This window comes from Pelecanus crispus, chromosome 31 (assembly GCF_030463565.1).
Source record: "Pelecanus crispus isolate bPelCri1 chromosome 31, bPelCri1.pri, whole genome shotgun sequence".
Lineage (NCBI taxonomy): Eukaryota > Metazoa > Chordata > Aves > Pelecaniformes > Pelecanidae > Pelecanus > Pelecanus crispus.
Window position 1 is genome coordinate 1070003 of NC_134673.1, and position 16164 is coordinate 1086166.

General features: G+C 58.4%; 3 non-coding genes and 1 pseudogene across 3 annotated transcripts; all 4 read left to right on the forward strand.

The window, feature by feature from the left end:
* The window catches only part of LOC142596361 (uncharacterized), a 488757-nt pseudogene that overhangs the window by 358428 nt on the left and 114165 nt on the right, over window positions 1-16164 (forward strand).
* On the forward strand, window positions 755-827 carry TRNAF-GAA (transfer RNA phenylalanine (anticodon GAA)). Its single transcript has one exon. It is a non-coding gene; the product is annotated as a tRNA-Phe (tRNA).
* Window positions 6347-6419, forward strand: TRNAF-GAA (transfer RNA phenylalanine (anticodon GAA)). The gene has a single exon. It is a non-coding gene; the product is annotated as a tRNA-Phe (tRNA).
* Window positions 11929-12001, forward strand: TRNAF-GAA (transfer RNA phenylalanine (anticodon GAA)). The gene has a single exon. It is a non-coding gene; the product is annotated as a tRNA-Phe (tRNA).

A 16164-nucleotide genomic window follows, 5' to 3' on the forward strand; every position in this document is an offset into this window, starting at 1 on the left:
CGGGGAAGAAGAAGGGGGAGGCGGTAGTCCAGGCACCAGAGCAGAGATTCCACTGCAGCCCACGGAGAAGACCACAGCACAGCAGAGGTTCCCCTGCAGCCTACGGAGAAGGCCATGGTGGAGAAGGTAAGCCCTGCAGCCCGTGGAGGACCCAGCACCAGAGAAAGTGGATAATTCCCGAGAGAACTGTGGCCTGTGAAGAGCCCACAGTGGAGCGGGTTCACCTCGAGGGACTGTAGCCTGTAGGAGGGACCCCATGGGGACAGTGTGAGAAAGAAGGAAGGAGCAGCAGACAGGAACCGCTGTGGGCCGACCACAACCCCCATTCCCCATCCCCTGGCGCTGCTCGGCAGGGACGAGGTAGAAGAGTTGGGAGCAAAGGAGGGAAGTTGAGCTGGGGAAAGAGAGGGTGGGGAGGAGGCCTTCCATGGCCAGGGAAGGAGACAAGGTCTTCCAACAGCCCCACACCTCTTCCACCGTCAGCCTTTGCGGTTACACCTGCCCGGCCTGCCCACTCGCTTTGCCACCGTCACGTTTGCGCTCAAGTCCCACACGCGTTTTGGCATGCCCGGTGCAAGCTGCCATCCACCCAAATCTGGAGCCCACCTGGCCATGGAGGCAGAGAGAGGCCAGGGCCCCTCTGCCCAGGGCTGGGCACAGCTTCTCCCTGCGAACCTGCCCCAGCAACGCTCCTCGTGCCCGTCAGCCTCTGGCCTGGCACGGGTGCCACAGGGACAAGGGCTGCTGGGGCAGGGCTGGAGTAGCTCAGCTGGGAGAGCGTTAGACTGAAGATCTAAAGGTCCCTGGTTCAACCCCGGGCTTCAGCAATGCTTTTCTCCCTCACGCTTTTGCACAGCCTGCCTGCCACATTCCAGCCTGCCCCGGCCCTCCTTGCTCCTTCGCCTCTTGCCAGAGCGCTGCCCCTGCTCTGCAGCTGCACATCTGTGCCGTAGAAGGAGCCTTCCTCTTGCACCACAAGCCCACAGCCTTCCCCTGGGCAGGACTCTCCATTCGCTGCTGCTTTGGCGGGCTCTCCACCTGCCCCTCCTTCCCTGCTCCACAGCAACTGGGAGCTCTCCTTCGTGGGGTCTCCGCAAAGACCTTCTCTCTCTCCTCTTTGTCATTCCTCATGGTGTGCACACTGCTCCCATCCTCACGCCCCTCCCTCACCTGGCCCTCGGTTCCCGGACCACAGGCCACCGTCCCCCCAGTCCCGGGGACACGCACTCCCTGGACCTGAGGCCTGAACGGCAGCAGCCTCCCTCCGGAGCTCCGTCGCAGGCACACCGCTGATGTGCCCAGGACAGCTGGCAGGGCTGTGCCCAAATACACTCACCCACCACACCGGACTCTCCAGACCAGCTGCAGCCCCTCGCAGACATCGGGCCCTGCACTGAGGAAGACAGTCCTGCTCGTGAGCTCCAGCCAGCTGCTGGGCTCCCCTCTTGCAACCTCGAGCTGCTACAGAACCCTGCCCGCCCGTCACGAACACAGTGACAGATGCTTTGGGTCGGAAGGGACCTTTAGAGGTCATCTAGCCCAACCCCCCTGCAGTGAGCAGGGACAGCTTTAACCAGATCGGGTTGCTCAGAGACCCGTCCAACCTGACCTGGAATGTTTCCAGGGATGGGGCCTCCACTGCCTCTCTGGGCAACGCCTTCCAGTGCTTCACCACCCTCATTGGAAACAATTTCTTCCTTATATCCACTCTAAATCTATTCCTCTTCAGTTTAAAACCATTACTCCTTGACCTAGCACTACAGGCCCTGCTAAAAAGTCTCTCCCCGTCTTTCTCATAAGCCCCCTTGAAGCACTGAAAGGCCACAAGAAGGTCTCCCCGCAGCCTTCTCTTCTCCAGGCGGAACAACCCCAACTCTCTCAGCCTGGCCTCGTAGGAGAGGGGCTCCAGCCCTCGCATCATTTTTGTGGCCCTCCTCTGGACCCGCTCCAACGGCTCCATGTCCTTCTTCTGCTGAGGGCTCCAGAGCTGGACGCAGTGCTCCGCGTGACGTCTCACCAGAGCAGACTAGAGGGGCAGAATCCCCTCCCTCGACCTGCTGCCCACGCTTCTTTTGATGCAGCCCGGCATACGGTCGGCTTTCTGGGCTGCAAGCGCACATTGCCGGCTCATGTCCAGCTTTTCATCCACCCGTACCCCCAAGTCTTTCTCCGCAGGGCTGCTCCCAATGCCTTCGTCCCCCCAGCCTGCATTGATATCGGGGGTTGCCCCGTCCCAGGTGCACGACCTTGCACTTGGCCTCGGTGAACCTCACGAGGGTCGCACAGGCCCACCTCTCCAGCTTGTCCGGGTCCCTTTGGACGACATCTCGTCCTTCTGGCGTGTCAACTGCACCGCTCGGCTTGGTGTCGTCGGCAAACTTGCTGAGGGTGCACTCGATCCCGCTCTCTATGTCACTGAGGAAGATCTGAAACGGCACCGGTCCCAGTACGGGCCCCTGAGGGACTCCACTTGTCACCGGTCTCCATGCGGACATCGAGCCGTAGAACACTACCCCATTCCCTATCCACCGAACAGCCCACCCATCAAACCCGTATCTCCCCAATTTAGAGAGAAGGGTGTTGTGGGGGACTGTGGCGAACGCTTTACAGGAGTCCAAAGAGATGACACCCGTGGCTTTTCCCTTGCCCACTGATGCAGCCACTCCTTCATAGAAAGCCACTGGCTTGGTCAGGCAGGACTTGCCCTTGGTGAAGCCGTGCTGCCTGTCTCGAATCACCTCCCTGTCTTCCATGGGCTTGAGCGTAGCTTCTAGGAGGATCTGTTCCATGATCTTCCCAGGCACAGAGGTGAGGCTGACAGGGCGGTACTTCCCAGGGTCCTCCTTTCTTCCCTTTTTAAAAATGGGCACAACATTCCCCTTCTTCCAGTCACCAGGGACTTCACCTGACTGCCATCACTTGTCAAATGTCATGGAGAGTGCCTTGGCAACTCCATCAGCCAGTTCCCTCAGGACTCTGCGATGCATCTCATCAGGTCCCATAGACTTGTGCACATTCACGTTCCTCAGGTGGTCTCGAAACGGAACTTCCCTTACAGCGGGAGGGGCTTTGCCCCCCTGGGCCCCATCTTGCGGTCCGTCGACTCGGGAGGGGCAAGGAGAGAGGTTGCCGGTGAAGACTGAGGCAAAGAAGTTGTCGAGCACCTCCGCTGTCTCCTCGCCTGTTGATACTAGGTCGCCGTTCTTGTTCATCACAGGGGGGGTACGCTTCCTTTAACCTGCCTTTTCTGGTTGACATACCTGTAGAAGCCCTTCTTGTTAGTCTTTACATCCCTTGCCAAATTCAGCTCCAGCTGCGCCTTGGCCTTCCTGACCCCCTTCCCTACACAACCAGGCAGCTTCCCTCTACTCTTCCCAGGACACAGCACTGTCCCTGCTTCCACTGGCTCATCATTATTATTATCGTTACTATTTTACTTTATTTCAATTCGTAAACTGTTCTTATCTCGACGCAGGAGTTTTCTCACTCTTACTCCTCCGATCCTAGCCCCCCATCCCACCAGGGCAGGGGCAGTGAGCGAGCGGCTGCACGGTGCTTAGCTGCTGGCTGGGGTTAAACCACGACACGTCAACCGACACGGCTCCCAGGCAGTGACACGCAGGGATCTCCTTTACCCTTGCAGAGGAAAGGGATTCAGCTAGGTCAGCTGAGCTGTCTCATCCTGGCTCTGTAGGCTTGCGGCTGGAAGGGGACTCGGCTATCTCACACGCCTGCCACAAATGCACACGAGGTGGCATTCCTCCCGCCTCAGTTCAGGGGTGCACAAAACGGCCACAGAAATGATGCGAGGGCTGGAGCCCCTCTCCTACGAGGACAGGCCGAGAGGGTTGGGCTTGTTCCGCCTGGAGAAGAGAAGGCTGCGGGGAGACCTTCTTGCGGCCTTTCAGTGCTTCAAGGGCGCTTAGGAGAAAGACGGGGAGAGACTTTTTAGCAGGGCCTGCAGTGCTAGGACCAGGAGTAACGGGTTTAAACTAAGGGAGGGTACATTCAGGCTAGATATAAGGAAGAAATGTTTTACGGCGAGGGTGGTGAAACACTGGAACAGCTCACCCAGAGAGGTGGGAGATGCCCCATCCGTGGAAACATTCAAGGTCAGGTCGGACCGGGCCTTGAGCAACCTCATCTGGTTGAAGATGGCCCTCCTCATCGCAGGGGGGCTGGGCCAGACGACCTTTAAATGTGCCTTCCAACGCAAACCATTCTATGATTCTGTGATTCTGTGAAAATAAGCACCTGCATGTGAGCTCCTTGTCTCCGCTCCCGTGCTAATTCATGGATATGGAGGCCGCGGGTGAGCTGCTCAGGCACAAACACATGGTATCGTTCCAGGGGCCAGAGGTGGCCAGGCAAAAATGCCATGAGACCTGCAGGGATGAACAAGGACCTCCTGGCAAAACTCAGGCATGAAATAAAAGCATACAGAGGCTGGAAGCAGGGACAGGTCACCTGGCAGGACTACAGGGACGCTGCCCGAGCACGCAGAGATGCCATTTGGAACGCGGAGGCCCCAGTGGAATTGATTCTGGCGAGCGATGTTAACGGCGGCAGCAGGAAGGGTTTCTGTAATGACATAGGTGAGAAAAGGAAGACCAGGGAAAATTTGGGCCCCCTGCTGAATGAGGCGGGGGACCTGGTCGCACAGGACATTGGAAAAGGCTGAACGCCGCCTTCGCCTCCTCTTTTACTAGCACGACCGGCCTTCGGGAACGCCAGGTGCCAGAGATGAGGGGGATCGAGCCTGGGGCCAGGCAGGCATACCCTTGATGGAAGAGGGTCAGGTCAGGGAACACCTGCGCCAGCTGGACACGCGTAAGTCGTGGGCCCTGACGGCAGGCACCCATGGGTGCCAACGGAGCTGGCAGATGTCAGTGCGAGGACACTCTCCACCCATCTTTGACCAGTCACCGAAACTGGGGGAAGTGCCCAAAGACTGGAAGAAATCAAATGCCACTCCTATTTTCAAGAAGGGCAAGAGGGAGGACCTGGGGAACTACAGGCCGGTCAGCCCCTCCACGATCCCTGGGAGGTGACAGAGACGCTAAGCCTGGAAAGTACTTCCACGTACATTGTACTGGCTTTGGCCGGGATGGACTTCATTTTCTGCACAGCAGCCCGCGTGGCTGGGGGCTTGTGGCCAGCACAGCGTTGATAACACACCAGTGTTGCAGCTCTTTGCTGAACAGTGCTGAACAGCGCTGAACAGCGTCAAGGCCTTCTCCGTTTCGCTCTCTTCCAGCAGCTCGCCTGGATTTCTTGATGAGGGACGAGCAGGGCACGCCATTTAGCAAGGCAAAGACTCACGCTGTGCATTGGCATCCATGCCCTGGTTTCGGTAGCCAGGAGGCTGCATGCGTGGCCTCGGTCAGATAAGACCCACGGGCCCGCTCCGTGCCAGATAGGGCTGCTTCCAGCCAGCTCCAAAATGGACCCAGTGCTGGCCAAAACCGAGCCCATCGACAAAGCTGCTGGAGCTTCTGTCAAAACGCATTTGAAAAAGGGCACAACTGCCACACTGGGATAGGCGTTGGGGAACCAAACGGTGTGAGAAGCCAGCCCCGCAGACACCATGGTCGGGGAAGAAGAAGGGGGAGGCGGTAGTCCAGGCACCAGAGCAGAGATTCCACTGCAGCCCACGGAGAAGACCACAGCACAGCAGAGGTTCCCCTGCAGCCTACGGAGAAGGCCATGGTGGAGAAGGTAAGCCCTGCAGCCCGTGGAGGACCCAGCACCAGAGAAAGTGGATAATTCCCGAGAGAACTGTGGCCTGTGAAGAGCCCACAGTGGAGCGGGTTCACCTCGAGGGACTGTAGCCTGTAGGAGGGACCCCATGGGGACAGTGTGAGAAAGAAGGAAGGAGCAGCAGACAGGAACCGCTGTGGGCCGACCACAACCCCCATTCCCCATCCCCTGGCGCTGCTCGGCAGGGACGAGGTAGAAGAGTTGGGAGCAAAGGAGGGAAGTTGAGCTGGGGAAAGAGAGGGTGGGGAGGAGGCCTTCCATGGCCAGGGAAGGAGACAAGGTCTTCCAACAGCCCCACACCTCTTCCACCGTCAGCCTTTGCGGTTACACCTGCCCGGCCTGCCCACTCGCTTTGCCACCGTCACGTTTGCGCTCAAGTCCCACACGCGTTTTGGCATGCCCGGTGCAAGCTGCCATCCACCCAAATCTGGAGCCCACCTGGCCATGGAGGCAGAGAGAGGCCAGGGCCCCTCTGCCCAGGGCTGGGCACAGCTTCTCCCTGCGAACCTGCCCCAGCAACGCTCCTCGTGCCCGTCAGCCTCTGGCCTGGCACGGGTGCCACAGGGACAAGGGCTGCTGGGGCAGGGCTGGAGTAGCTCAGCTGGGAGAGCGTTAGACTGAAGATCTAAAGGTCCCTGGTTCAACCCCGGGCTTCAGCAATGCTTTTCTCCCTCACGCTTTTGCACAGCCTGCCTGCCACATTCCAGCCTGCCCCGGCCCTCCTTGCTCCTTCGCCTCTTGCCAGAGCGCTGCCCCTGCTCTGCAGCTGCACATCTGTGCCGTAGAAGGAGCCTTCCTCTTGCACCACAAGCCCACAGCCTTCCCCTGGGCAGGACTCTCCATTCGCTGCTGCTTTGGCGGGCTCTCCACCTGCCCCTCCTTCCCTGCTCCACAGCAACTGGGAGCTCTCCTTCGTGGGGTCTCCGCAAAGACCTTCTCTCTCTCCTCTTTGTCATTCCTCATGGTGTGCACACTGCTCCCATCCTCACGCCCCTCCCTCACCTGGCCCTCGGTTCCCGGACCACAGGCCACCGTCCCCCCAGTCCCGGGGACACGCACTCCCTGGACCTGAGGCCTGAACGGCAGCAGCCTCCCTCCGGAGCTCCGTCGCAGGCACACCGCTGATGTGCCCAGGACAGCTGGCAGGGCTGTGCCCAAATACACTCACCCACCACACCGGACTCTCCAGACCAGCTGCAGCCCCTCGCAGACATCGGGCCCTGCACTGAGGAAGACAGTCCTGCTCGTGAGCTCCAGCCAGCTGCTGGGCTCCCCTCTTGCAACCTCGAGCTGCTACAGAACCCTGCCCGCCCGTCACGAACACAGTGACAGATGCTTTGGGTCGGAAGGGACCTTTAGAGGTCATCTAGCCCAACCCCCCTGCAGTGAGCAGGGACAGCTTTAACCAGATCGGGTTGCTCAGAGACCCGTCCAACCTGACCTGGAATGTTTCCAGGGATGGGGCCTCCACTGCCTCTCTGGGCAACGCCTTCCAGTGCTTCACCACCCTCATTGGAAACAATTTCTTCCTTATATCCACTCTAAATCTATTCCTCTTCAGTTTAAAACCATTACTCCTTGACCTAGCACTACAGGCCCTGCTAAAAAGTCTCTCCCCGTCTTTCTCATAAGCCCCCTTGAAGCACTGAAAGGCCACAAGAAGGTCTCCCCGCAGCCTTCTCTTCTCCAGGCGGAACAACCCCAACTCTCTCAGCCTGGCCTCGTAGGAGAGGGGCTCCAGCCCTCGCATCATTTTTGTGGCCCTCCTCTGGACCCGCTCCAACGGCTCCATGTCCTTCTTCTGCTGAGGGCTCCAGAGCTGGACGCAGTGCTCCGCGTGACGTCTCACCAGAGCAGACTAGAGGGGCAGAATCCCCTCCCTCGACCTGCTGCCCACGCTTCTTTTGATGCAGCCCGGCATACGGTCGGCTTTCTGGGCTGCAAGCGCACATTGCCGGCTCATGTCCAGCTTTTCATCCACCCGTACCCCCAAGTCTTTCTCCGCAGGGCTGCTCCCAATGCCTTCGTCCCCCCAGCCTGCATTGATATCGGGGGTTGCCCCGTCCCAGGTGCACGACCTTGCACTTGGCCTCGGTGAACCTCACGAGGGTCGCACAGGCCCACCTCTCCAGCTTGTCCGGGTCCCTTTGGACGACATCTCGTCCTTCTGGCGTGTCAACTGCACCGCTCGGCTTGGTGTCGTCGGCAAACTTGCTGAGGGTGCACTCGATCCCGCTCTCTATGTCACTGAGGAAGATCTGAAACGGCACCGGTCCCAGTACGGGCCCCTGAGGGACTCCACTTGTCACCGGTCTCCATGCGGACATCGAGCCGTAGAACACTACCCCATTCCCTATCCACCGAACAGCCCACCCATCAAACCCGTATCTCCCCAATTTAGAGAGAAGGGTGTTGTGGGGGACTGTGGCGAACGCTTTACAGGAGTCCAAAGAGATGACACCCGTGGCTTTTCCCTTGCCCACTGATGCAGCCACTCCTTCATAGAAAGCCACTGGCTTGGTCAGGCAGGACTTGCCCTTGGTGAAGCCGTGCTGCCTGTCTCAAATCACCTCCCTGTCTTCCATGGGCTTGAGCGTAGCTTCTAGGAGGATCTGTTCCATGATCTTCCCAGGCACAGAGGTGAGGCTGACAGGGCGGTACTTCCCAGGGTCCTCCTTTCTTCCCTTTTTAAAAATGGGCACAACATTCCCCTTCTTCCAGTCACCAGGGACTTCACCTGACTGCCATCACTTGTCAAATGTCATGGAGAGTGCCTTGGCAACTCCATCAGCCAGTTCCCTCAGGACTCTGCGATGCATCTCATCAGGTCCCATAGACTTGTGCACATTCACGTTCCTCAGGTGGTCTCGAAACGGAACTTCCCTTACAGCGGGAGGGGCTTTGCCCCCCTGGGCCCCATCTTGCGGTCCGTCGACTCGGGAGGGGCAAGGAGAGAGGTTGCCGGTGAAGACTGAGGCAAAGAAGTTGTCGAGCACCTCCGCTGTCTCCTCGCCTGTTGATACTAGGTCGCCGTTCTTGTTCATCACAGGGGGGGTACGCTTCCTTTAACCTGCCTTTTCTGGTTGACATACCTGTAGAAGCCCTTCTTGTTAGTCTTTACATCCCTTGCCAAATTCAGCTCCAGCTGCGCCTTGGCCTTCCTGACCCCCTTCCCTACACAACCAGGCAGCTTCCCTCTACTCTTCCCAGGACACAGCACTGTCCCTGCTTCCACTGGCTCATCATTATTATTATCGTTACTATTTTACTTTATTTCAATTCGTAAACTGTTCTTATCTCGACGCAGGAGTTTTCTCACTCTTACTCCTCCGATCCTAGCCCCCCATCCCACCAGGGCAGGGGCAGTGAGCGAGCGGCTGCACGGTGCTTAGCTGCTGGCTGGGGTTAAACCACGACACGTCAACCGACACGGCTCCCAGGCAGTGACACGCAGGGATCTCCTTTACCCTTGCAGAGGAAAGGGATTCAGCTAGGTCAGCTGAGCTGTCTCATCCTGGCTCTGTAGGCTTGCGGCTGGAAGGGGACTCGGCTATCTCACACGCCTGCCACAAATGCACACGAGGTGGCATTCCTCCCGCCTCAGTTCAGGGGTGCACAAAACGGCCACAGAAATGATGCGAGGGCTGGAGCCCCTCTCCTACGAGGACAGGCCGAGAGGGTTGGGCTTGTTCCGCCTGGAGAAGAGAAGGCTGCGGGGAGACCTTCTTGCGGCCTTTCAGTGCTTCAAGGGCGCTTAGGAGAAAGACGGGGAGAGACTTCTTAGCAGGGCCTGCAGTGCTAGGACCAGGAGTAACGGGTTTAAACTAAGGGAGGGTACATTCAGGCTAGATATAAGGAAGAAATGTTTTACGGCGAGGGTGGTGAAACACTGGAACAGCTCACCCAGAGAGGTGGGAGATGCCCCATCCGTGGAAACATTCAAGGTCAGGTCGGACCGGGCCTTGAGCAACCTCATCTGGTTGAAGATGGCCCTCCTCATCGCAGGGGGGCTGGGCCAGACGACCTTTAAATGTGCCTTCCAACGCAAACCATTCTATGATTCTGTGATTCTGTGAAAATAAGCACCTGCATGTGAGCTCCTTGTCTCCGCTCCCGTGCTAATTCATGGATATGGAGGCCGCGGGTGAGCTGCTCAGGCACAAACACATGGTATCGTTCCAGGGGCCAGAGGTGGCCAGGCAAAAATGCCATGAGACCTGCAGGGATGAACAAGGACCTCCTGGCAAAACTCAGGCATGAAATAAAAGCATACAGAGGCTGGAAGCAGGGACAGGTCACCTGGCAGGACTACAGGGACGCTGCCCGAGCACGCAGAGATGCCATTTGGAACGCGGAGGCCCCAGTGGAATTGATTCTGGCGAGCGATGTTAACGGCGGCAGCAGGAAGGGTTTCTGTAATGACATAGGTGAGAAAAGGAAGACCAGGGAAAATTTGGGCCCCCTGCTGAATGAGGCGGGGGACCTGGTCGCACAGGACATTGGAAAAGGCTGAACGCCGCCTTCGCCTCCTCTTTTACTAGCACGACCGGCCTTCGGGAACGCCAGGTGCCAGAGATGAGGGGGATCGAGCCTGGGGCCAGGCAGGCATACCCTTGATGGAAGAGGGTCAGGTCAGGGAACACCTGCGCCAGCTGGACACGCGTAAGTCGTGGGCCCTGACGGCAGGCACCCATGGGTGCCGACGGAGCTGGCAGATGTCAGTGCGAGGACACTCTCCACCCATCTTTGACCAGTCACCGAAACTGGGGGAAGTGCCCAAAGACTGGAAGAAATCAAATGCCACTCCTATTTTCAAGAAGGGCAAGAGGGAGGACCTGGGGAACTACAGGCCGGTCAGCCCCTCCACGATCCCTGGGAGGTGACAGAGACGCTAAGCCTGGAAAGTACTTCCACGTACATTGTACTGGCTTTGGCCGGGATGGACTTCATTTTCTGCACAGCAGCCCGCGTGGCTGGGGGCTTGTGGCCAGCACAGCGTTGATAACACACCAGTGTTGCAGCTCTTTGCTGAACAGCGCTGAACAGCATCAAGGCCTTCTCCGTTTCGCTCTCTTCCAGCAGCTCGCCTGGATTTCTTGATGAGGGACGAGCAGGGCACGCCATTTAGCAAGGCAAAGACTCACGCTGTGCATTGGCATCCATGCCCTGGTTTCGGTAGCCAGGAGGCTGCATGCGTGGCCTCGGTCAGATAAGACCCACGGGCCCGCTCCGTGCCAGATAGGGCTGCTTCCAGCCAGCTCCAAAATGGACCCAGTGCTGGCCAAAACCGAGCCCATCGACAAAGCTGCTGGAGCTTCTGTCAAAACGCATTTGAAAAAGGGCACAACTGCCACACTGGGATAGGCGTTGGGGAACCAAACGGTGTGAGAAGCCAGCCCCGCAGACACCATGGTCGGGGAAGAAGAAGGGGGAGGCGGTAGTCCAGGCACCAGAGCAGAGATTCCACTGCAGCCCACGGAGAAGACCACAGCACAGCAGAGGTTCCCCTGCAGCCTACGGAGAAGGCCATGGTGGAGAAGGTAAGCCCTGCAGCCCGTGGAGGACCCAGCACCAGAGAAAGTGGATAATTCCCGAGAGAACTGTGGCCTGTGAAGAGCCCACAGTGGAGCGGGTTCACCTCGAGGGACTGTAGCCTGTAGGAGGGACCCCATGGGGACAGTGTGAGAAAGAAGGAAGGAGCAGCAGACAGGAACCGCTGTGGGCCGACCACAACCCCCATTCCCCATCCCCTGGCGCTGCTCGGCAGGGACGAGGTAGAAGAGTTGGGAGCAAAGGAGGGAAGTTGAGCTGGGGAAAGAGAGGGTGGGGAGGAGGCCTTCCATGGCCAGGGAAGGAGACAAGGTCTTCCAACAGCCCCACACCTCTTCCACCGTCAGCCTTTGCGGTTACACCTGCCCGGCCTGCCCACTCGCTTTGCCACCGTCACGTTTGCGCTCAAGTCCCACACGCGTTTTGGCATGCCCGGTGCAAGCTGCCATCCACCCAAATCTGGAGCCCACCTGGCCATGGAGGCAGAGAGAGGCCAGGGCCCCTCTGCCCAGGGCTGGGCACAGCTTCTCCCTGCGAACCTGCCCCAGCAACGCTCCTCGTGCCCGTCAGCCTCTGGCCTGGCACGGGTGCCACAGGGACAAGGGCTGCTGGGGCAGGGCTGGAGTAGCTCAGCTGGGAGAGCGTTAGACTGAAGATCTAAAGGTCCCTGGTTCAACCCCGGGCTTCAGCAATGCTTTTCTCCCTCACGCTTTTGCACAGCCTGCCTGCCACATTCCAGCCTGCCCCGGCCCTCCTTGCTCCTTCGCCTCTTGCCAGAGCGCTGCCCCTGCTCTGCAGCTGCACATCTGTGCCGTAGAAGGAGCCTTCCTCTTGCACCACAAGCCCACAGCCTTCCCCTGGGCAGGACTCTCCATTCGCTGCTGCTTTGGCGGGCTCTCCACCTGCCCCTCCTTCCCTGCTCCACAGCAACTGGGAGCTCTCCTTCGTGGGGTCTCCGCAAAGACCTTCTCTCTCTCCTCTTTGTCATTCCTCATGGTGTGCACACTGCTCCCATCCTCACGCCCCTCCCTCACCTGGCCCTCGGTTCCCGGACCACAGGCCACCGTCCCCCCAGTCCCGGGGACACGCACTCCCTGGACCTGAGGCCTGAACGGCAGCAGCCTCCCTCCGGAGCTCCGTCGCAGGCACACCGCTGATGTGCCCAGGACAGCTGGCAGGGCTGTGCCCAAATACACTCACCCACCACACCGGACTCTCCAGACCAGCTGCAGCCCCTCGCAGACATCGGGCCCTGCACTGAGGAAGACAGTCCTGCTCGTGAGCTCCAGCCAGCTGCTGGGCTCCCCTCTTGCAACCTCGAGCTGCTACAGAACCCTGCCCGCCCGTCACGAACACAGTGACAGATGCTTTGGGTCGGAAGGGACCTTTAGAGGTCATCTAGCCCAACCCCCCTGCAGTGAGCAGGGACAGCTTTAACCAGATCGGGTTGCTCAGAGACCCGTCCAACCTGACCTGGAATGTTTCCAGGGATGGGGCCTCCACTGCCTCTCTGGGCAACGCCTTCCAGTGCTTCACCACCCTCATTGGAAACAATTTCTTCCTTATATCCACTCTAAATCTATTCCTCTTCAGTTTAAAACCATTACTCCTTGACCTAGCACTACAGGCCCTGCTAAAAAGTCTCTCCCCGTCTTTCTCATAAGCCCCCTTGAAGCACTGAAAGGCCACAAGAAGGTCTCCCCGCAGCCTTCTCTTCTCCAGGCGGAACAACCCCAACTCTCTCAGCCTGGCCTCGTAGGAGAGGGGCTCCAGCCCTCGCATCATTTTTGTGGCCCTCCTCTGGACCCGCTCCAACGGCTCCATGTCCTTCTTCTGCTGAGGGCTCCAGAGCTGGACGCAGTGCTCCGCGTGACGTCTCACCAGAGCAGACTAGAGGGGCAGAATCCCCTCCCTCGACCTGCTGCCCACGCTTCTTTTGATGCAGCCCGGCATACGGTCGGCTTTCTGGGCTGCAAGCGCACATTGCCGGCTCATGTCCAGCTTTTCATCCACCCGTACCCCCAAGTCTTTCTCCGCAGGGCTGCTCCCAATGCCTTCGTCCCCCCAGCCTGCATTGATATCGGGGGTTGCCCCGTCCCAGGTGCACGACCTTGCACTTGGCCTCGGTGAACCTCACGAGGGTCGCACAGGCCCACCTCTCCAGCTTGTCCGGGTCCCTTTGGACGACATCTCGTCCTTCTGGCGTGTCAACTGCACCGCTCGGCTTGGTGTCGTCGGCAAACTTGCTGAGGGTGCACTCGATCCCGCTCTCTATGTCACTGAGGAAGATCTGAAACGGCACCGGTCCCAGTACGGGCCCCTGAGGGACTCCACTTGTCACCGGTCTCCATGCGGACATCGAGCCGTAGAACACTACCCCATTCCCTATCCACCGAACAGCCCACCCATCAAACCCGTATCTCCCCAATTTAGAGAGAAGGGTGTTGTGGGGGACTGTGGCGAACGCTTTACAGGAGTCCAAAGAGATGACACCCGTGGCTTTTCCCTTGCCCACTGATGCAGCCACTCCTTCATAGAAAGCCACTGGCTTGGTCAGGCAGGACTTGCCCTTGGTGAAGCCGTGCTGCCTGTCTCAAATCACCTCCCTGTCTTCCATGGGCTTGAGCGTAGCTTCTAGGAGGATCTGTTCCATGATCTTCCCAGGCACAGAGGTGAGGCTGACAGGGCGGTACTTCCCAGGGTCCTCCTTTCTTCCCTTTTTAAAAATGGGCACAACATTCCCCTTCTTCCAGTCACCAGGGACTTCACCTGACTGCCATCACTTGTCAAATGTCATGGAGAGTGCCTTGGCAACTCCATCAGCCAGTTCCCTCAGGACTCTGCGATGCATCTCATCAGGTCCCATAGACTTGTGCACATTCACGTTCCTCAGGTGGTCTTGAAACGGAACTTCCCTTACAGCGGGAGGGGCTTTGCCCCCCTGGGCCCCATCTTGCGGTCCGTCGACTCGGGAGGGGCAAGGAGAGAGGTTGCCGGTGAAGACTGAGGCAAAGAAGTTGTCGAGCACCTCCGCTGTCTCCTCGCCTGTTGATACTAGGTCGCCGTTCTTGTTCATCACAGGGGGGGTACGCTTCCTTTAACCTGCCTTTTCTGGTTGACATACCTGTAGAAGCCCTTCTTGTTAGTCTTTACATCCCTTGCCAAATTCAGCTCCAGCTGCGCCTTGGCCTTCCTGACCCCCTTCCCTACACAACCAGGCAGCTTCCCTCTACTCTTCCCAGGACACAGCACTGTCCCTGCTTCCACTGGCTCATCATTATTATTATCGTTACTATTTTACTTTATTTCAATTCGTAAACTGTTCTTATCTCGACGCAGGAGTTTTCTCACTCTTACTCCTCCGATCCTAGCCCCCCATCCCACCAGGGCAGGGGCAGTGAGCGAGCGGCTGCACGGTGCTTAGCTGCTGGCTGGGGTTAAACCACGACACGTCAACCGACACGGCTCCCAGGCAGTGACACGCAGGGATCTCCTTTACCCTTGCAGAGGAAAGGGATTCAGCTAGGTCAGCTGAGCTGTCTCATCCTGGCTCTGTAGGCTTGCGGCTGGAAGGGGACTCGGCTATCTCACACGCCTGCCACAAATGCACACGAGGTGGCATTCCTCCCGCCTCAGTTCAGGGGTGCACAAAACGGCCACAGAAATGATGCGAGGGCTGGAGCCCCTCTCCTACGAGGACAGGCCGAGAGGGTTGGGCTTGTTCCGCCTGGAGAAGAGAAGGCTGCGGGGAGACCTTCTTGCGGCCTTTCAGTGCTTCAAGGGCGCTTAGGAGAAAGACGGGGAGAGACTTTTTAGCAGGGCCTGCAGTGCTAGGACCAGGAGTAACGGGTTTAAACTAAGGGAGGGTACATTCAGGCTAGATATAAGGAAGAAATGTTTTACGGCGAGGGTGGTGAAACACTGGAACAGCTCACCCAGAGAGGTGGGAGATGCCCCATCCGTGGAAACATTCAAGGTCAGGTCGGACCGGGCCTTGAGCAACCTCATCTGGTTGAAGATGGCCCTCCTCATCGCAGGGGGGCTGGGCCAGATGACCTTTAAATGTGCCTTCCAACGCAAACCATTCTATGATTCTGTGATTCTGTGAAAATAAGCACCTGCATGTGAGCTCCTTGTCTCCGCTCCCGTGCTAATTCATGGATATGGAGGCCGCGGGTGAGCTGCTCAGGCACAAACACATGGTATCGTTCCAGGGGCCAGAGGTGGCCAGGCAAAAATGCCATGAGACCTGCAGGGATGAACAAGGACCTCCTGGCAAAACTCAGGCATGAAATAAAAGCATACAGAGGCTGGAAGCAGGGACAGGTCACCTGGCAGGACTACAGGGACGCTGCCCGAGCACGCAGAGATGCCATTTGGAACGCGGAGGCCCCAGTGGAATTGATTCTGGCGAGCGATGTTAACGGCGGCAGCAGGAAGGGTTTCTGTAATGACATAGGTGAGAAAAGGAAGACCAGGGAAAATTTGGGCCCCCTGCTGAATGAGGCGGGGGACCTGGTCGCACAGGACATTGGAAAAGGCTGAACGCCGCCTTCGCCTCCTCTTTTACTAGCACGACCGGCCTTCGGGAACGCCAGGTGCCAGAGATGAGGGGGATCGAGCCTGGGGCCAGGCAGGCATACCCTTGATGGAAGAGGGTCAGGTCAGGGAACACCTGCGCCAGCTGGACACGCGTAAGTCGTGGGCCCTGACGGCAGGCACCCATGGGTGCCAACGGAGCTGGCAGATGTCAGTGCGAGGACACTCTCCACCCATCTTTGACCAGTCACCGAAACTGGGGGAAGTGCCCAAAGACTGGAAGAAATCAAATGCCACTCCTATTTTCAAGAAGGG